This window comes from Passer domesticus, chromosome 1 (assembly GCF_036417665.1).
Source record: "Passer domesticus isolate bPasDom1 chromosome 1, bPasDom1.hap1, whole genome shotgun sequence".
In the NCBI taxonomy this organism is placed as follows: domain Eukaryota; kingdom Metazoa; phylum Chordata; class Aves; order Passeriformes; family Passeridae; genus Passer; species Passer domesticus.
The window spans coordinates 22077744-22098193 of record NC_087474.1 but is presented as its reverse complement, the minus strand read 5'-3'; the positions used below and the strand labels follow the sequence as shown (position 1 = coordinate 22098193).

The following is a 20450-nucleotide window of genomic DNA, read 5'->3' as shown; positions in this document are numbered from 1 at the left end:
TCCCCCCAAAGCATCTACTTACCATTAATGTAACTGCTCTACATTGTCCTCCTATTGTCCTGGATATGAACAAATCATTAGCCTTATTTTATTAATGAGGCCTAGCTAACAATATTCCCAAACTGGTTGTGCTCTCAGATCTTGCAGTATTACAGATAGGTGCATCCCATACTTTTATTTTTGCACCAGGAAAATCTGGAATTTGCAGTGAGGTGATTATGTGCCTTCCTTGACAAATGACAACTGTTCCAGGCCAAGCTGGAAGGAAAAAGTCAAGTTTGGTTTCTGATTCATTTTTTCTTAAGCACTGGAAATTGTGCTGATTTCACAGCTTAGACTTTGCATTTACAGTAAATAGCACCCTTTATCTTAAGCATTGTAATGAAAAGCCTCAAGCATCCTTGAGCAGTGGTAGGTATTCCTGGTCCCTGTTACAGAGGAGCAGTACTGGGAGCTGCTGTAACTTGACACGTGGGGATCAGCAGCAGGAGAAAGAGCTCTGCTCCAGTGCTGGGGGTGCCTGTGGTTTCACATGGGTGAAGGAAGAATAGCAGGGTCTTCCCATGCCCTCACTACCTCTCTTCCCATGTCAGGCATTCAAACTTCTTTAGGGATGCACAGGGGCAGGCAGATATGCATAACCTTCTGTCTGTAGAGCTGGGCAATGGTGATCCAGACCAGAAACTGCACAGATACACATTTGTACAATGAGGGCTCAGTGTTGGACTTTATCAGTCTGGAGCCAGTGTTTCTTCTGGGCCACAGGCAGAGTAGCTTTCCTCTGCCCACACCTGCCCACAGAGACAGCTCAAGTGTGCCTAACAAAAGGGTCAACCTTGTTCTCTTTCAGATCAATCACAGTAATAAGATGTAAGAAGAGGGAATGCCAGATGTCACTACTACAGTTTCTGGATTTGTCCTTTAAAAGGATGTTGTTTCCTGCTCATGTTAACCACCATCTATGGCTGATCAAGCCATGGGATAGTCCTAGCAAGCAGGACATCAGTGTGCATGGCTCCTCAGCTGCCCAGCTCACTCCCAGTCCTAGCAGCTGGGACACATCATAGTACAAAAGCGGCTGCTGACAACACACAAAAGGAGTTAAACCATGTCCCTTGGCCATGCTGCCCTTCTGGGCTAACAGAGCAAAGGGCAAGGAGACCCAGTGCCTTTCTGCTGCTCAGTCATCAATATGGCAACGAGTGCACCATGGGACTGAGCGTGATGAGCAAAACTGCAGGCCTACTACAGTCCTTTTGCAGCCAGACGTGCTTTATGGCATTTTCCTTCATTTTTCTAATCTGTTTATTTAAGGGATATCTTATGCTGCTGGCTGTGAGGGGAGACAGAAGAAAACAATTAGAAGAGATTAGAATGTTTGAGAAAACAATTAGAAGAAGCTAATGTAAGGGAAGGAGAGATATGGAAGAAGAAAAGACGAGAACTGTGGTGGGTAGAAGGTTGAAACTGATGCAAAAAAATACATTAGTGGGAAAGCTGCTGCACAGACCACAAAACCCAAGTAGGCAATATAAAACTAGTATTTGAGTTAGACTTTGAGATGAAATATAAAGCCAGGAGTCTTGTATTAACAGCTGTGCTGTTGTGCTTCTTTCTGAAGGTTCTCTACTTGAACTCAGTAACAGGCGTATCCCGAGATATTTAATTCTGGCTTTTGGCCTCCAGATTGATTTACCACAATATCTTCCCCACCTGACTGGGGATAAAGAGATTATTTTAACAAACAAGACAGCATCACAGTTGCATGGATGAATTTCTCTCCAGCTATTCCTCCCTGCTCTTTACATAATTTTGTGTCACTTTTTGACCTGAGAACAAAGAGGTTTCAGTATATATATATTTCTGCCTTTTCACTATGTTTTGGAAAATTATCATTGCTGCTATTTACTTGAGCTATGGTTATACACACTCACGGGGGATGGCATACCTTATTCCCATAACAAGCAAATGGTCCCTCTTGCCTCACTCACTCCACAAATCCAGATACTCTCGAGAATAGTGCTATATAAATACCTAGATAGATAAATCAGAAAGATATTTCTTTTCTCCATACTCTGATAGGAAGGAATGTGGGGAGTGTGCATTCCTCAGTAGTCTCTCTTTGTTTTTATAATAAAGTATCTTTTCTACCACTCCAGCAAGAGAAAATGACAGATATCTGGTGCCAATGAACTCTTGTACTTGCTTAGAATGCTACAGTGCTATTGTTTTTAATATTTAAAGCTGCAACGTTGCCATGTAACTGGGGAAATAGCTTTTTGTGTTTAAATATTTCATGGCTTGTAGGAGTCCAAGTACAAGAAGAATTTTTTTGTGTGTTAGAGGCCTATTCTGACTTGAAAAGTTTTTTGTTAACCCTTGAATTTGTAAAAATTGCTATATACTGCAGAAATTTAATAAATATAATTTGATTCATTCAGGGATCATGAAGACCTGGAAGACAACATCTTTGTCTTTTTACTTTTGTATGAACCTATGTTAATCTTCTCAATATGCTTTTCTTTGTTGGAGAAAACCTTTCATTTACTATTGGAGCTTCAGTTTAATATTCCATGATTCAGCTTCTAAAAATATGTTTTCTTATAAATCCCTTTCTCATTCTCTAAATCATTTAGACTTCCAAAACTAGTCAGTATCAAAGACAAAAGCTAAAACTTAACTGACTTTTTAATTTCCATTCATTTCTTTGATGCTTGAGTACACATTTTGTTCACTTTTTAGAACAGGATTGTATATGTGATTCCCTAGACAAAATTAACTTCAGAACAACCAATGTGCAAATTCTTCTGATTTCAACTGATAATAGCTGAAATGTGTTATATCCTGAAACTGTGTGTTTGTACACTGATACTGAGATCAGAATAGGACAGAGGTTGAAAAAATTAATTCCTGATATCAGTAATGAAACAAACTGATTTGAGTCAGTTCCTGAATTATAGCAATTTTCTGCATGATCTCCTGGCCTCCCAATGATTTTTATTCCAAATAAAGTAAATAGTATCCTCATCTGGGAGGTGAAAATAGCCATCTGCTTTGCACAGAGATCCTGAATGGTAGGCTTATTGTGAGGAAGAGAGTGGTATAGAGTAACACCTTGGGAACATTTGGGAATGGTGACAGCACAGCAGGGTGCATATAAATATTTAGGTGTAATAAACACAAGCCCTTCAAATGCTTGGAAAAGACTCAAACTGTTCTCATGAGATTCTCCAAGTTACAGAAATATTTGCTTAGAATGTTAACATTAATGAGTATTTTAGGGTAAACCATAATTAACATGTTTAGAGATGGAAAAAAAATGTATGGAGGATAATCATCCTGCTCACAAACACATTTGTTTGTTCTTTACATTAAAAGTTAATGATGTGTGCTGGCAAGCAGAATGAAGCACAGATGATGGTTTGAAAGCACCCATGCCAGATGTTCACTCAATATTTGGCCTAGTTTTTTTCCACACTCCATTATTCCCATATCACTCCCAAATGTTGACTGCAAGGCTGGCCTTAGGGCTACTGTTGCAGGACATATTCTTCCCTGGTGCTCATCCCCTGCTCCAGCAGCAGCAGCAGCAGAGAGGCACCCACCCTCCACTGGTCGCCCATTTCCAGCTGGAGCTTTGGCTATCTCAGCCAACAGTTTTAGGTGACCCCAAAATTCACAAGTGGAAAAGAGATTCTTTACTTGTTCACCCAGCCCATGAGAGCACCCCAGAGAGGACCTGGGTGCTACAAGACTTTTGAATGTAATGTTAAAACATCCCTAGCAGTGGACTTGCAGGCCTAAACTGGATGCATTTGCTGCCTCAGTGAGAGGCATCTCACAGTGCAATTAATGTGAGACAATGCAACAAGGAGAAACCCATGGCCCAAAAACCAGAGAGGCAAAACCTTTCAGCATTACTCTTGCCTATTTCTAGGCATATAATTTATTATTTCCTTAAACATGATGAGGATACCTGCTTTCAGTTCACAGCCACAGATTTAGTACACTGACCTAGAATGTGAGAAATCATGTTCAATTTCCTTGTCTGCTTCAGGGAATGTGAATCAAGATCTGCACAAAGACATGGCCACCATCTTAGTCTGGAATAAATGTATGGAAAATTGCTCTTGCTGCTTGACCATCCATGGATAAATTAAAAATTATTTTTATTAGAAAGGAAGTGACTCACACAATGACTTTATATTCCCAGGCTTATAGTAGAGAAGGAAATCTGGAATCAGCCATGTTCCAATAATACTTGTGACAGAGTTAAAATGCATTTAAAGATGCACTGGAAGATGGAGAGGTGAAGTTCCTGGGGGTTTTTTGTCCCAGATGAATGTCCCAGTTGAAAGACTCCAAAGTCAGGCTTTGCTGTCTTTAACCACTGGGCATCACTGTGCTAATACAGCAACAATCCAGAGGGATTTACAAGGGGCAGTTGTGTCTGAGCAGCCCAACCAGCAAGTGCAGGACCTCGTGCACCAACTGGAGGGGTAGGAGAAGTGGCATTTAGCCCAAAGAGAGATCCGTGCAGCCCCTGTTGGGCAGATGGGTGTGTTGGGTAGCTGTCATGGCACAGGCCTGTGGGCAGCCTGTCATGGCACAGGACAGGGGGGACTCATGCAGTGCCAGGACAGAGCCTGGGGAGGTCAGACACCCCAGTGCCTGGCACCACCAGGATTGCACTCTGGGACTTGATTACAAGTGAAGTTGCCAGATTAAAAAATGGGAAATGAGAGGGTGTGGAAAGTGCAAAAACAAGGGGGAGCTGCTTTGGCAGAAGCTGTGAGGAGTTAGCATGAGGGACTGTGAACCTGAGACTGTTCTAAGAAACTCAACATACCAGAAAGATCCATTCCTTTCTTCTGCCTGCTTCCTGCCTCTTTGGGAGCTGCACGTGAACCCAGTGGTACCACTGGTACAAGGCTGTGCACTGAGAGAGCACTCGGGGATATTGCTGCTGAGAGGAGCAGCAGCTCTTCATTTCCACCAGGTCACAAGGTGCCCAATGCAAAAAGGCTGTGCCTCAAATTTCAGATCATCCCAGAAAAAGTATGAGCCAAACATACACATCTGAGAGTAATATTTGGCCTGTAGTGCTTTGATCCTTCAGTGAATATTGAATTTTAACTATTAAAAATACATGAAAAGTATTCAGCAGCAATCAAACATCACCTTCACCACAAAAAAATAAACCTTCCCCAGTTTTGTTGCTTTCTTGAAGTCATAAGTATATCATACTATGTGCTGAATTCCTCTTTGTAAAAGACATGAAATTTTGCATTTTGCTAGTAATTCTCTTCACTATAAGAACTACAGAAATGAATGTATTTCCAGAGGTTATCTGGAAATCCAAGTCCAAAGGCATTAGTCATACTACAGAAATGGCAAGCATCATTAACCTTTAGTTAGATATATCAAGTAAAATGACAGTTTACAAAACAAGGGGTAATGGCCTGCAGTTAAACCTGGTGTGGAGTAGCAAGTCACATACAAGGCAAAACTTTATGAAGCAACAGTGACTGTGTGAAAAGTGACAGTGCACACAGCAGATTTTAATTCCTGATCAAATTATTTTAGTGATGATACATGTCTGCATGTGCCAACATTATTTTTGGTTAGTCCAGTTGCCACATGTGGAATTCTCCCCAAGGAAACCCTGAAACAGGTCCCTTATGCAGAATGCAAACAGTCCTGGGAAATTCAGGTTCATACATCTTGTCCTCTTGTTTAAGTTCTTTTGAAGGACCCAGCTGTGTTTTTGCCCATCCAAACAAAATATCTGGTAGGATCAGCATGGCTGCTCCATGGGAGAAGTTAAGCTGGAAATTTGAAGAACTCAGGTGGAAAGGATAAACAGAAGATACAGGACAAACATTTCTAATTACCTTTAATTATTCATGGATCATTAATTGGATGAATAACGTTTCCTGATTTGAAAGTATGGGTTAATTTTAGCAGTCTCTGAGTAGTTGAAAATGGCTATATCAGAAACTAGAAAAAATAGCCTTTGGTACTTTTCCAGAGGAGATTTTTTCAAAATCTGAACAATTTAACAGGAAAATGGAAGTCCACTTCTGCTATCTTGATGACCTAAATGCAAATCAAACTAAACCAATTTGTTCATAGTTTTAAATACTACTTCCCAAAATGGAACAAAAACTGAAACTGGGATTGTACTGGGGACAGAAGTTTCATTTTTCAAACATACATGCTAGAAACTATAAACTAAAGTGAAATTAGATAGTCTGCTTTTATTGAGACTCCCCCAAAGTAACACAGTACAAATAGACTCAGTGGTAGAGCTGGTCTAGAATGATTTGATGAAATGTTTTTGATCTGAAAGTGATAGCTCCAACTAAGCTGAAGAGTTTTATGTGAAGTCATCTAAGAAGAATTTGCAGTAAAATGAAGTCCAAGGCACATCAGAAAACTGCCAGGCTTCATACTAAACTGTCTCATGGTTTGCCCGAGTGACAAACTTCAACTGTGGCTTGGCTGCTTCATCATGAGAAATTCCTCATCCCAAATATTCCTGGGCTTTCAGGGTTCTACTCCTACCACAGTCCCACTATAACACTGCTCTTGAGACCCTAAGTCCCAAAATCTGCATCTCCTGATCAAGCCCAGCACAACTCTGTTTTGTATCCATGAGGATATCTATGGCAAGTAGGAAAAGTGTGGCTGCTTCTCCTCTGACCCCTCATAAGGTGATAGTTTCTCCTGAGCTCAGGCCCTTTGATTCCTAAAACACCTGCTTCAGTTCTCACTTTCTGGCTTACCCCAGAGGGGATCATTTGGTGTTTGGGATTTACAATGAAATAGAAGTCCTGAGTTTAAAATGGCTTTACCTCATGGTCTCTGGGAAGAAATTAAATCCCTCAGAAGGATGCCACACCCAGATGAGTTGCTGCCTATTTCGCAGTCTTCCATTCCAGGAATTTCCATCTTTCTGGAGTCAGAAATGGAGATTTTTCTTCTTCAAACTGAGAACTATAAATATCAGCCCAACAACAGAAAACAGCAATAGATCACTGTCTACATATCTATTCATGTCTGTGTTAATTATCTTGTAGATTTATTGAAGTCACAGTGTTACAAGCATCCAATCAAAGTTCATTACGAAGACCACCAAGCACTGTATGAATTATGTTGCCAAAGTGACTCATCTGTATTTCATGCAGTCAACATTAAATTTTCTTTGCCATTATAATAACAAACATTTCTGGATAGTGATAACAGCAAGTTCAGGGGTTCTAGGACTGGACAGAGATGTGCTGGTGGTGGGAAACCTGCATTACCTGCAGCTGTACTTTAAACTGATTCATCTTGCAATTGGTTTGAACCTGATTTTGCATTAGATTTCCTTTCTCATAATTGTCAAGTGAACTAAAATTATTGTCTACTTGTGCAAAACTATCCATTAAAGCTGAAATAAACCAAGCAGTATTTGTAGTATTAGTCATAATAATACAGCAGGTGTTTTTGTTCTCTACAAACAAAAAAAATTTCTCTATTCCCTTTCACCTTATGCCAACCTCTATGGCTCCATTTGTAATTGACCATTGTTGCTGTTTGCTACCCATGGGAATAAAGAATTTTCTATAGATAATTTTACTTTGACTTAATCTAGGCCTGGACAAAATAAGATTTCCTGGTAAATGTACATATAGATGCAAAGAAGTACACCAGCAAAAAAAGACTGCAACAGACATGAAAGCAAAAGCTCATGGCTCATATTAGATTTGCTTACAATTCAATCTGAAATTTGCATGTGGGTGGTAATTTATTTGCAGGTCAAAGACTGAAGAGAATCCCTTCCCAAACACCTGCTAGGAATATCTAACCTAAAATTCACAGTTTTCCATCTGGAGGGAATAAAAAAGGGTGGGAAGCAGGCAGCAGGCCTAGATAGCCCACACAGACAGATTTCAGAGAAACTAAATGGTATCAGTTGGAAAACCTGGAACTGGGACTCTGTAGAGGTCCAAGAGTGCTGGTGATGATCTTTGGGAGCAGAGGAGTAGGGAGGAGTTGAGGTCTTTCAGCAGAGGTACTGGCAAGTCCACCATAGCACTGCAGAATCTTATTGAGAGAAAAATATTTATCTCTGGTTCTCTGTCAGAGTTGCTGAAACTTTCTGCTAGTGAAATATTTCCTTGGTGCACAAATTTCCCACTTGTTCTGCTTTTCTGACCTTCCACATGGTTTGCCCAGTACAGTCTGACAGACAGCACAAAAGTCCCATAAAATCAGATGGAGGGTGCCAGACAATGATTTGCCCTCATTTTTATGAAAACTACATCAATTTGGCTGCTGCTGTGGCAATGCAAAGCAGAAAATAATCTATTCATGAATACCTGTATTCATCCACTATGCTTGTCTTTGATGGCTAGGTACCAGTAATTTAGCAAGTGCCATGTTCTGACATTCACTCCAGAAGTTCAGACTGTCTCAATGGTATGGCAGCACCACTAATATAAAGTACACTGACTTTCTCTCTAGAACAGCATTATTTATGCATGACATGGAATAATGCCTAACAGGAGCAATGAAAGGAAGAAAAGTGCAATGAGCTAGTGTGTATATGATATGACCTTGTTAACATTTCACTGCAGCATAATCTTTTTGTACTTTCAAGCATGATAAGTTAATGCATGCCACTGTGAGACACATTGGAACTGACAGATAGACATGCATTTTAAAAACCCGGCTCAGCAACTGTCACTTTACCACTACACAAAGTGTTTAAGAGACTGAAGAATGATGAGGAGAAACCTTGAGAAGTAACAATAAAAATCCTTGCTTATATTCCTCAGAATACATGCAAATACCCTGCAGCTTCCATCTGCAGAATTTGATGAGAATAATCTAAATGAGAAATGTATATTGCAACAAAGAACTGAGAGTTTAATTGGAATTGTGAATGTTGGCATGAAAGGCTGCCAATTGCTTGTGAATCTGAGGACTTGGTACCTACATAGAAAGCAACCAGACAGGGCTGCAGAAGCTGGTCTTGGAAAAGGTTATATAGCTCAAACTGTGTGTATGTGTAATCCGGGATCCCTCTTAGGAATAAACCTGAAAAGAATGAATGGCATGTAAATAGGACACACACTTTTAAACCCTATCACTGCATAAGCTTGTTTAGATTGGGGATTTTGAAACTGGCAGAGCATTTTCGTCCCAAACACCACTTATGTGACAAAGGAACTTGACTAAGTGGGAAATTGTGGGCTGTCAAGTAGATGTTGCATGAAATAACACAAATGCCTGGTATTAGTTGCTAGATCCATAATATACCTCTGTAAGTTCAGGATAAAAAACTCAAAAACAGATAAATCTTTCGCATCAAATATTTTACTGACAGGCAGCAGCCCTGCTGCATACATTTGGGGTAATTCTGACACCTGAGAATCTTTGACAAAACCACTTGACCTTTACGTAGCAGAATGAAGGTCTAGATTTATTTATTTTTTTTTGTGACGAGAAAAATACTGTTCCATAAAGCAGTCCTGAATGTGCTCTTCCCCTGCAGTGGCACCTTTTTCTTTCTGTCCCACTATAATGTACGAATTAAAAAGCAATAAAGGATTTTTGTAAAATCCAAACAGCCTCAATTGTGGTCATGCCTTAATTGTGTCAACTGCATTTGTCAGGGAAGACTTCTTTTGTCAAGACTACCTGCTTTGATGTAAGTTTTAAGTAGTTTGAAAATCTGTTCATTGTCTTGCTTCTGATCAACAGCAACTCCATTGCCACAAGGCCCAGCTGTTCTGTCAACAGCTGTATTATATGATAACTCCTCTATGTGATGTTTTTTCCAGTCCTTTACTTAGGTTTTTTGTTCTGTAACATAAAAAAATGCAATTCTTCCTCTTTGAATCATTAGAATGTTCTTACTAGATCACATATAATACATTTGTTTGTGACTGAAGTTCTGGTGTAGAGTTAGAGCTTTTTCCCAAATTTTATAGCATTTGGGTAGTGGTGAAAGAAATTGGTTGTAACACAATATTTAAAGATAACTGTGAAACTCCTGAAAGATGAACAGGTAACTTTCTAAATAAACTACTGTGGCTCTGAGGGAGACCTGGAGTTCTTATATGTGCTAAGGATATAAAATTCTCATGAAAAAACTCACTAAACAAATTTCTTTCATTCTTTTTTTTGAAAATAAAAAAAAAAATTGAGGTGTGATTGAAATACATGTAGTAATAATTTTATTTGGCTTTAATGATGAGGAGTACACCAATAGCTCCTACATGTGTGTAGAAAATATAAAAATATACTTAAAAAAAAAAAAAGGTAGAAGACAGTGCTTTAAAGGGAGGTTTTCCACCCGTAAAAGAAAAAGTAATTTTCCCTGACAGTTCCTCTATGAAATAGAGCAGTGGAAAAGTGAACTGGAGACCATTGCCATATTGTCTTGTAAATGAAAGGAAATTTAACCATACAGGTCTGAAATAGTAGGTATTTTGAGCTCTAATACCACCCCCCCATATTTTTAAATGAAAAGCTGGAAAACATGCATGACATCCCCATACATGCATTCACGGTAACGTAATACATGCAGTGAAGTATTATATGCTAACAATAAATTTGGCTCAAAAAATATTGGAATTATAGTTGCCATAACATTGGAAAGTTTAGTTTAGAGAATAAATGCACTGGAAATACCTAATCATTTCACTGGGAGTACTGTTCATTGTTGAATGTGGTTTAAACCACTAAAATGAAACAGTAAATGCAGCAATAAAATAAATCAGTAATAACATCTTTTTAGACATTATTCCATCCTTTTCTCTATTTTTAGTCTAAAAGAAACAATTTCCTGTAATTTTTCTTATTTTTTTCTCAAGGGTCTAGTTTTTCCATCCCAAGCCTTCCAAAAGGATTGAAGGGAGGACTAAGGAGGATGTCTTTCGGAAAGTCTTCAAACTCCTTTCCATGACCATAAATCATGGAAGAAAATTTGTTAAGAAATCTGATGACACACACTGTTTTCACAGCAGGAGTAATATCTTTCAGCCAGGCTTGGATTGAAAGAAAATAAGAGGGAAAGGGAAAAAAGAGGAGGAAACATAATACTGGCTCCAGATCATCTATGAATTGTATGTGTTATGGTCCTCTATCAGGAGACCCGAAATGAGGCAAATGTAAACTTCAGATATGGATCTGGATCTTTCCTGTCTCTTTGGTGTTCATGTCAATGTTTGCTTGTAGTCGCATTTACAGATGAATCTGCTGTAAAATAGAGATTACAAATGGAAAATTCCCAGACTCCATGATGATGTCCTCCTGTGTTTGGCTTAAAACTGCAAACCTGAATCCACATTTGACCTTTAAAAGAATTTGTGATGGTATTTTCTTTAATTTTTTTCTGACTTGGAGGGTGTGTCACTCCCCATTACAACCAGTTGCAACCAGAACACTTTGTCTGATTGGTTTTTATACAGCAAGATGCAGCTTTTATGAAACCATGATGGGCATACTTTCTAATAACAAGGGTAAGGCTGGCTTCTTTTTCAAGTAGTCCTCAAATAATCTCCAATTGTAATACAACATAAAGTTTTTTTTCTATCTCATTAGCTGTATTAATCTCAAAATCATTGACAAAGTAGAAAAAAAAGCCTTTAAGAAAGAGTTTTCACAAAAATGATGGCTTCCAAAAATGGCAGAAATACATTGAAGACCTTAATAAAAATAAACAAGTATTTGACTTGCATAAATCTTTTTAAGTTTCTCATCATTATTATTACTATTAGCTCAGTGAAGTCAGTATACAAAGCAGTGATAAATGTTAATAATTGTTTCTACATTCCATCTAGTGTTTTGTTTTAAGACAGTGTATCACCAGTGATGCATAAATCTCTAGAGGTTTGGACATGAGGTTGTTCATACAAGCAGCTTGTAGTTCATATCTCTATCTGTTTTATCCTGAGATTGGAACCAGACTAAAGAATAATCTTATCTCCCTGGGGAGACTGAGAGGTGTATGTGCTTCCAGAATAGAGCTGCTTGGTTAAAAAATGACATTGATATCTGAATAATCTCTGGGATTCATTTCTGCAAAATTAAAAGCAGCATTCATTTTCCGTATTTTCATTTTAGAGCAATTCTGTGCCAAACCTGCCTTAATCTCTTAAACTGAGCAATGTTTTGATGGAATCATGAAACATAAGTTCTTTCCACTTTATTCATACCCTTTCAATTCTCCAAGTCCTCTCTACATCCAGTTGCCTTGAAAACAATCCCGGTCTTCAGCAGCATCTTGCTACTCCAGCAGTGCCCCTCTTGCCATCCAGGGTGTCTCTTGCCATTTCATTTTTGCCTCTTCCCAATGACTTCCCTGCCATTATGATGCTGAGCCCTACCCAAAACTCAGGGGAGTCGGACTTAATTTTAGACAGAGGCCAAAGTGGTTAATTTTAAATTCAGATCCAAATCTGCAGTTTCCTGTGTCTTTGGCCTTTTTTGATACAGCTTTCCAGCTTTGGCACTCCCATGCTTATTTCATACTCACATTCCCCAGTGTGTGGGAGTGCTGTTGTTTGGGTCAGAGAACTGGAATTCCGGAGTCAGGAACTCATATTCTCCTAAATTACTCCCTTCATGGCCTTTACGACTAGCTGTTAACTTGTTTATTTCAATGACACTGACTTAGGGTGTTTCTCTTTTTTAATGCCAATTTGACACATAGTTGACATAATTTTTGGAAGCTCTGTTTATCTAATTTATAAAGCAATATCACTTTGAAGCTATGAAATTTGCCACAGTTTCTTAGTTTAGCCTCTGTGAAACTGAAGCATATTAATTCAAGAGCAACTTTCAAAAATTAGGTGCTAATGCATCCAAATTATCCATCATCTACCTAAACAAAAGATGTATTTACTAACCTCACAGAATGGAGTTTGGTTGCTTTTTCTTGCAGACCCAGCTGCCTTCCCAACCTTCTTATCTTCCTGGCATCCAGATGCTCTATTCTTCCCATCACCAGGAGGGTTGTCAAAGGTCACAGCCTGCGGATCACTGAACTAGATTAGCTTTGCAAATTGCTACAGCCCTAAACCCTCTCATCCAAGATAACAGCAAAATGGCCCTAACTTAGTTAACGATTTTTTTTTTTACGAGATTATTACTATCTCCAAAAATGCAGTTATCACATCTTTTAGTGCACTTACCACGTCCTTCAAATTTTGCAAAGCACTGCATGATGTTTTACAGTAGCTCAGGAGCAAGCCTGCATTAGACACAGCAAGTTCTCCACTTGTTTTACTTAAGCAAAGACCTTCATCAGAATTATTTTCCTTGCTTCTAGCATGAAGTATTGATTCAAACCATCACTGTAGAGAAATACAAACATTGTCTCCGACAGTGCTGGAATTTGGCTCTCAAAATGTACTGGAGAGGCAGAGATAAAATTTTTATTCAATGCAATCTCTATGCCACACATTAAGCCAACAATCTGAGTTTTCCTTTCAGAAGCTCCCAGAGCTGTTATTGCCAAATCTCACCATTAAACCAGGACACATGATTTTTGGGTTTTAATTTAATTTGGGTTTTAATTTAAGCACTCTCTTATGGGTTTGCTTTTTTTTTTTTTCCCCAGATCTTATTTACATTTTATTCTACATGTCTTCTTAAGAGATTGAAGCGCTCATATGCTGTACAAATTTAGGTTTCCACACCCACTCCTACTTTTTCAGTTTTAGGAGGCACATTATAACATGTGAAATCAGTTTTTCACAGAGCCAATAGTAACAAGTACATATTTCAGCAGATTAATAATTCTCTTTACTGTTGATCTCATTAGTTCTTCTCCTTCCTTTTCCTTATGCCCTCATGATTTTAAAGTCCACCCAGTGATTTCAGTGATCAAGTCACATTCATACAATTATATGATTCAAAGATATTTTAAGAAGAAAATTAAACAAACAAACAAAAAACGAATTGGCAATATGAACAATTTCCTCTTTAATAACTACCATAACCATTAAAAAACCCACAAAAATTTCTAATTTAAAGTGGAAAATATATTTTCTAACTTGGTGGTATCCACCATCACTATTATCACCACTACAAAAAACAAGAGGAGGAGCCAGAAGTGGTGCATGATCAGTCAGCTCCACAAAAGAGTGTTGTTTTGGGAGCACAGTTGGTTTGGGTTTCCTGTCCCTAACTTTAGCATCCTGACTGTTATGTGTTTGCTCTGAATTAGTCACATAGGATTTCTCAGCAGGCAACCTCTCATTTTGAATTGATGAGTCTAGATCACCCTCTGGAACTGGCTGTGTCTTTCCAAAGATCTCAGAGGGACCTACGTGACTGACTTAGAATAGATGTCCCCATGTTTTCCTAATGATGGAACTATATTATTACCATGTATATAATGCACATCTCTTTGTGCATGAGTTTTGCTGTACACATACATAAACATACACATACAAATGCATGTAAATAAATATGTACCTTTTTAGATATTATAAACAAATTCCACAATCTAGATACACCAAATTTGGGGTAATGAAATCTAAGCACACAGTTTGCTTTCCTGCAACCAAACTTTAAATTATCTAAATTGAAAACAAAGATGCATGTGTTTGTTCCTTGCCATTCAGCCCAATCTGGCTCAGTCAAAATGATTTACTACCAAAGGTCACCATGCCCATGCAGCAATACAAACATGCCCAGGTAGCAATTTAACTACAGCAGAACAAAGCTAGAGCAGTGCTGTGGCCAGGGAGAAGCAGCAGATATCCTGCAAGCCAATCCTTGAAGCAGGAATCAAAACTGTTCAAGCCAGGGATGGTATCTGAGACCTTACATACAACTAGTGAAGTTCACAGCTTTTATCAGCATTTTGCTTTGTAAAACCAAAAACCTTGAGTCAAAACAATGAAAGGTTCCTCTGCCTAGTCCTTTAAAAGAATCTAAGCAGAGAAACCCATAACTATTAGCAAAATTTACAATTTTTTCTAAACCTCCCCTGAAATCCCTTAAAGATACTGATTTGAAAAAATGAAGGAGAAAATGTTCAGTTAAATGTATCAGTAATTTATTGTACCAAAAACAGTACCCTTCTGCATTATGTAGCAGCTATGGAGTAGACAATGTGATCTGATATATACATATGATACCATATGGTGTGATTATTGACCTATCCATGTGAAATATGGCTTGTGCAAAACATTCAAAGCTGGTACAGCTAAGGCTTGGAGCCCAAGCAGAGCTGATAGGACAGTGTGGCATGCATTTGTTTCTCCTGGCACCTGAACACAGATGGTAGCTCTTTTTACAGGCTACCAGCCTCAGGAATTCCTCCTTCATGCTGTTTTTATTTTGGTGTGTTTTCAAAGGGTATATTTCTTCTTTAGTACCATAAGGACAAGAAAATAACAATCTGAGGCTGCTGTTATTAGAGCTTCTAAAGAACAAAAATAACATACATAGATGAAAAGGCTATTCCACTTTATTTTTCAAATACTTGGAAATGCAGATAATGACCTTGCTTAGCTTTTGTTAGTGCAACATCTATTTCATGGCAGTGAGCAGTGGAATTCCACAGAGGCTGAATCTTCTCTTATGAATGAAACATTGATACGCAGAGTTGTATTTTCATCACATCTCCATACCCTTATTTTAGTTGCATTTTTATGGCGTTCTAGTAGTGCTTGGTGCTAGTATATGAGTGTGCCTACACTTTTCTGTTATCCCTACCCTTTTCTGGTCCTGCTTTTTCAGCATTCCTGCAGGCTCTCCCATGAGAGGCAGTGAGCAACACACATCTTCCCATAGTAATGCTCATCAGTGAACAGCAGGACCAAAAATGGTTTAGGTGGATTATATGCTACTCCTTCATTTTAGCAGATTTTCATTTGAATTATAGCATTTTGCCTATTTTCAGATAAAAAAATGCAGCACCAAAAATGTCTGGGTTTTTTTGTTAATTTGTATTTCAACACTCTATAGGATATGGATGACCAAAGACTAATGTTATAAACAAAAGAATCAGAACAATCATAATAGCTATCTAGAAAGACAAACAGCAATATTCCTCTTAAAGAGCTGGCATCCACATTAGCTGACAAAACTCTGTCAGGAACTTCCATGTCCCAAGGACAGCATCCTTTCTGAATCATTATTGCCATGCACTACTTATAATTTCTTTAAAAGGTAGGGAGCTGGAACAGAAAAGAAATCCTGGCAGAAGCACAAGGATTTCTTAGATGGAGTCCACCCACTGAGATGTTTGAGGAAGCAGCTGTAGGCAGAAAAATTATTCAAGTGGGATCTGAAAATGATTCTCAGAAGGAGTGAAACAACATAAACACTCAGCTCATTTCCACATTTGCACTGTATTTAAAAGAAAATAATAAATGCTGCACTATGACCAGACAGAAGGTGTGTTGGGAAACCCTCAGTATTCCTCATCAATCTGTTTTGAAAGGCATTTTTGGTATTAGGAACACTGATAAAGTGATTAAAAAAGGCACTTCCTTTTCTCATCAAAGTCATTTACCTGCTACTGTAGACAACCATATCATTACACTGCATAAATATAGTTGTCAAAAAGTAGCTTCAAACTGTTGGTTTTAGGCCCCAGTAACTTCCTAGAAGTCCAGCTGAGACTCTTGTCCCATTCATTGCCAGACCTTTTTGTGTCCAATGTGAATATATTCACACAGTTTATATCCATGTGTCGTAGTGCCCTTCAGAAGAAACATCCTTTTCCTCCTGGGCACATGCTTAGGGAAATAAATGGTGCCTTCTCCGAGACTTTCCTTTGCAACATAAAACTAGCAAAGTACTTTTTAATTCTGCCACGTGATGGGGTTTCTGTTCTCTGAATATTGTCCAAGTCTTTGCTTTCACCTATTCCTGTCTGAGTTCACCTTTCAGTAGTAGAACTGATTGAGATTGCTCTAACTGTGCCCCTGTAATCAATAGCTCTTTAAACCACAAAGCATACAATAAATCCACGTTAATACTTTAAAAAATAAACCCCAAAAATGGCCCATGCATCAGCAAGGCACCAGGAGAAGCACAAGGACATGCGATATTCCTATTTTTTGAAATTCAGATTAGTGGGTCACCAAATGTTTAAACCTTATTAGACGACAAAGTAACTTTCTCATTTTTCAGCCAAAGGACATGACTGATCTCAGCATGGAGCTAAACATATCAGTTTCTTAATGGTATTAAAAAGAAGAAAGTTTGATAGGGATGGGACTTGCGGGAGTGATTATTCCAGGCTGAGAAACTGTATATTAGCTTTAATAATACTGTGGTAAATCCATAATAAAAGAACAAATTATTATTTGTATTTTTTGCACTCTCTAGTCCCTGAAGCCTTTAGACAAAGAAAGAAATCTGTGTCCCTGCCCAGCCTGTTCTCCACAGACACAGGAGGAGTCCAGGATCCCTGCCAGTTGTGTCCTACTCTTCCTTTCTGCTTTTATAAAACACTTTATGTACATAATTTTTTGCCTAACATTTTGTATTGCACTATGTATTTTTTTTTAATGTAAAAAATACCTACCCTGGAGTTGGAAGAGAAAGCTGTGAGACGGTTCAATATTTATCCCCATTCAAATGTGACTGTCTGTTCTGGAGGATGCCAGGTGCTTCAAACACTGCCAAACATATGGCAGGGCTGCGGCGCAGCCGCCTTCGACAGGGAGCTGAGCTAATGGCCCCACATGCATTTCATTTAAAAATATGGACAACTATTCAATCAAAATGAATTTTGTCATCTTGGTCAAAACCGCATTCAGTCTGTGTTGAGAGACTTGAAAGGCCGCTTGGCTGCCCATATTTTATAACAATGACTCATTCAGCTGCTATAATCCCAGTCAGATACAGTACAATGCTATTCCTCGCCTGCTCCTTTTCTTTCAGCTGTAACTTTTCCTCTGCTATGCACAAAACTCTGTGGTTGTCAAGAAGGTCTTGTTAGCACCTGCTTTAGGGGCTAGCTACTTATATACAAGGCTTTGCACTTTCATACTCTTTTTTTCTCCTCTAACTCTGACCCTTTTTCTCTGAGTATGAAAACATATCTCACCTTTACCTTGCAGCTACAGGACAGGAAAGCAGCTACAGTTACAGATCTGTATGATACAACCTTTTTCCTGATTTGTCTGATGAACAATGTATTGGCAAGTAGAAAACATTATTATCCCAAAGCAATTCCTATACAAAAGCATAACAACCCTAACAACCCCAGCAGACGCAGCAGATAACTCAGCTGTAATATTTTTGTTTAAAAAAGGGATTTACCTTCTATCATGGTTTCCTAGGCTGGTTCCAATGCTCATTAAAAGAATTGGTTCAAAAAAAGTCTTATAAATCCTGCACCAAGCAAACAATGAACCTCCTCCTTAAAAAAACCCAGACAAAATAATAATTTGGCAGAAATAAGCATATAAAATTATGTATGGGGCTCATTAGAAAGATATGCTCCATTTCAGGAATAAGACTAACTTAGGTATTAAAGGCATGAGGCAATGTTAGAAGTAATGATCAAATTAAATGAAATTTTTTTTGTAAAATAAAAAAATCATAATTAAATAATCAAACATCCAGTGCCAGGCTGCATTCACATCAGGATACGAAATTTCCACTAATTTAGCAGGGAAAAAAAAGGGAGGACATAATAATTTTTTTTTTGCCCATAAAGAAAAAAAAAAATATATGTACCTCCCCCTATTGCTCCCTCTCCTCCCACCTGTTCTCTGTGGGTGAGCACCAGACTTTACATGCTGGGCTCTGTGTGGGATCACCCAGCTGAGCACTGGGTGATCCCACACCTCTCCCCATCCAGCAAAAACCATCCCTTTGCTGGTGACAACCCCCCAGCCCTTGTCCCCAGTGGGTCTGAGCCCACTGTGACAGCCACCCTTGCCACAACCTGCCCAAACCTGCAGAGAAAAGCTATGGGGAGGCTCTGGCCTGGGGTCACAGGGGTGCCCAGAAGCTGAGTCTGGATTTCTTTAAATGGCTCTCCATTTGATTCTTGTTGGGGTGGAAGGAGGAGCTAAGGGCAGATTATTCTGACTAATTAATCAGCAGACTGAAGTAAGTGGCTAGACCACAGGTATTTGGAGACTGTAAACGTGGTGTATGCACTGACTGACTGAAATAGCTTCTCAACAGCTGTAAGTTATTATATAGACACTGGGCTCTTCCATCCTTTATTAACAGCAACTGAAAAACTGCTCAAATTTGGTTTTATCTTATGCACAGCATTATGAAAAAATAATGAAAATATATTCCTCTATAGATTGTTATAGCATTTCTAAAGACATGATGTCATAAAAATGAAAAATAAAAATGCAATTAAACTGGGCTAGAGCTTATTTAAAGCCCTATTTTTTAAACTCTTTTAGGGAGGCCCAAAAGCAGGAAATATTTGTATCTACCTACATATGCATAGTTCTTACTTGCTATTAAAGTGAAACATTTGAATTATCATTACTACGCTGACAGCCAGTGAATGTGGCTATTTGTCAGCTTGTCTGTGTTTTCAGGCAAGATATCCTCCTGATTAAGGACTGAAGGTCACTTGTGGAAAGGTCAGTGAACATCTTGTTCTGATTCAAAGATGGGGGGAGACAAGCTCCTGCGCATCACATCCGACTGTGTTCATTGTGTGTGCGAATGGGAACAGCTGGACATTGTTGAACAATCATCCTTATAGGCACAGGCTGTGTCATAGCAGCTAAGGAGCCTCTAAGGTCCTCGAGTGTGAATATATCCACCTTTATAGAAGCAGATAATGAAATAAAACAGGTGACAGTCTTTTTTTTAATGCAATTAAACAAGCCAGGTATGCGCTCCCACTTGGGAACATAACATATTTTGAAAAAAAATGGGTGAAGGAAAGAAAATTCTGCTAAAGGCATGAAAGTTGTACAGTGTCTGTCCTGTATACTGACTGAAAGAAAGAATTTCTTCTGCTTAAGAGCATAACAAATAAAATGCAAAGCAGACTCATAAGTTATGGGAACATATTTTCAAACTGATGAGCACAGACAAGTTGAACTCCTGACCAGTCAAGAGATGCAACAACCCCAATGAGTTGTAAAATGGAGTCTTACAGTTTTTTGAATGGGACTGAGAGGTAGGCTGAGAAGAAGTTTAAACTTATGATGAGTCCTTTTGTCCTTTGTCTTCAAAAGAAGGAGGCATTTGTTCATTGTGTTGATTTGCACCCCAGCTACGTAATCTCATGCCTCACATTTTTCTTGGCCTTCACAAAGACCTTTTATTTCTTTTCTTCCCACCAACTTCACTGCTGTGATTTTTTTAGCTCCCATCTGGATTATAAGAGATAGATCTCAACCAGACACAGGACAGGATACATTGGTGATTCTACTGAAATATAAATATCTCGAGTGTCTTTGAGGTATACCCAGAAGATTTTACCTGCCACTTGACAG

At 38.7% G+C, this 20450-nt stretch overlaps 1 long non-coding RNA gene across 1 annotated transcript in view; it reads right to left on the bottom strand.

The window, feature by feature from the left end:
• Window positions 1-18965, bottom strand: part of LOC135294453 (uncharacterized) — a 78122-nt gene extending 59157 nt beyond the window's left edge. The window contains exons 1-4 of the long non-coding RNA XR_010356560.1: window positions 18930-18965; window positions 18289-18388; window positions 12906-13028; window positions 6858-6999 (exon numbers count right to left, since the gene is read on the bottom strand). This is a non-coding gene — a long non-coding RNA (uncharacterized LOC135294453). The remainder of the gene's footprint in view (window positions 1-6857; window positions 7000-12905; window positions 13029-18288; window positions 18389-18929) is intronic.
• Between the last annotated feature and the right edge of the window lie 1485 nt (window positions 18966-20450).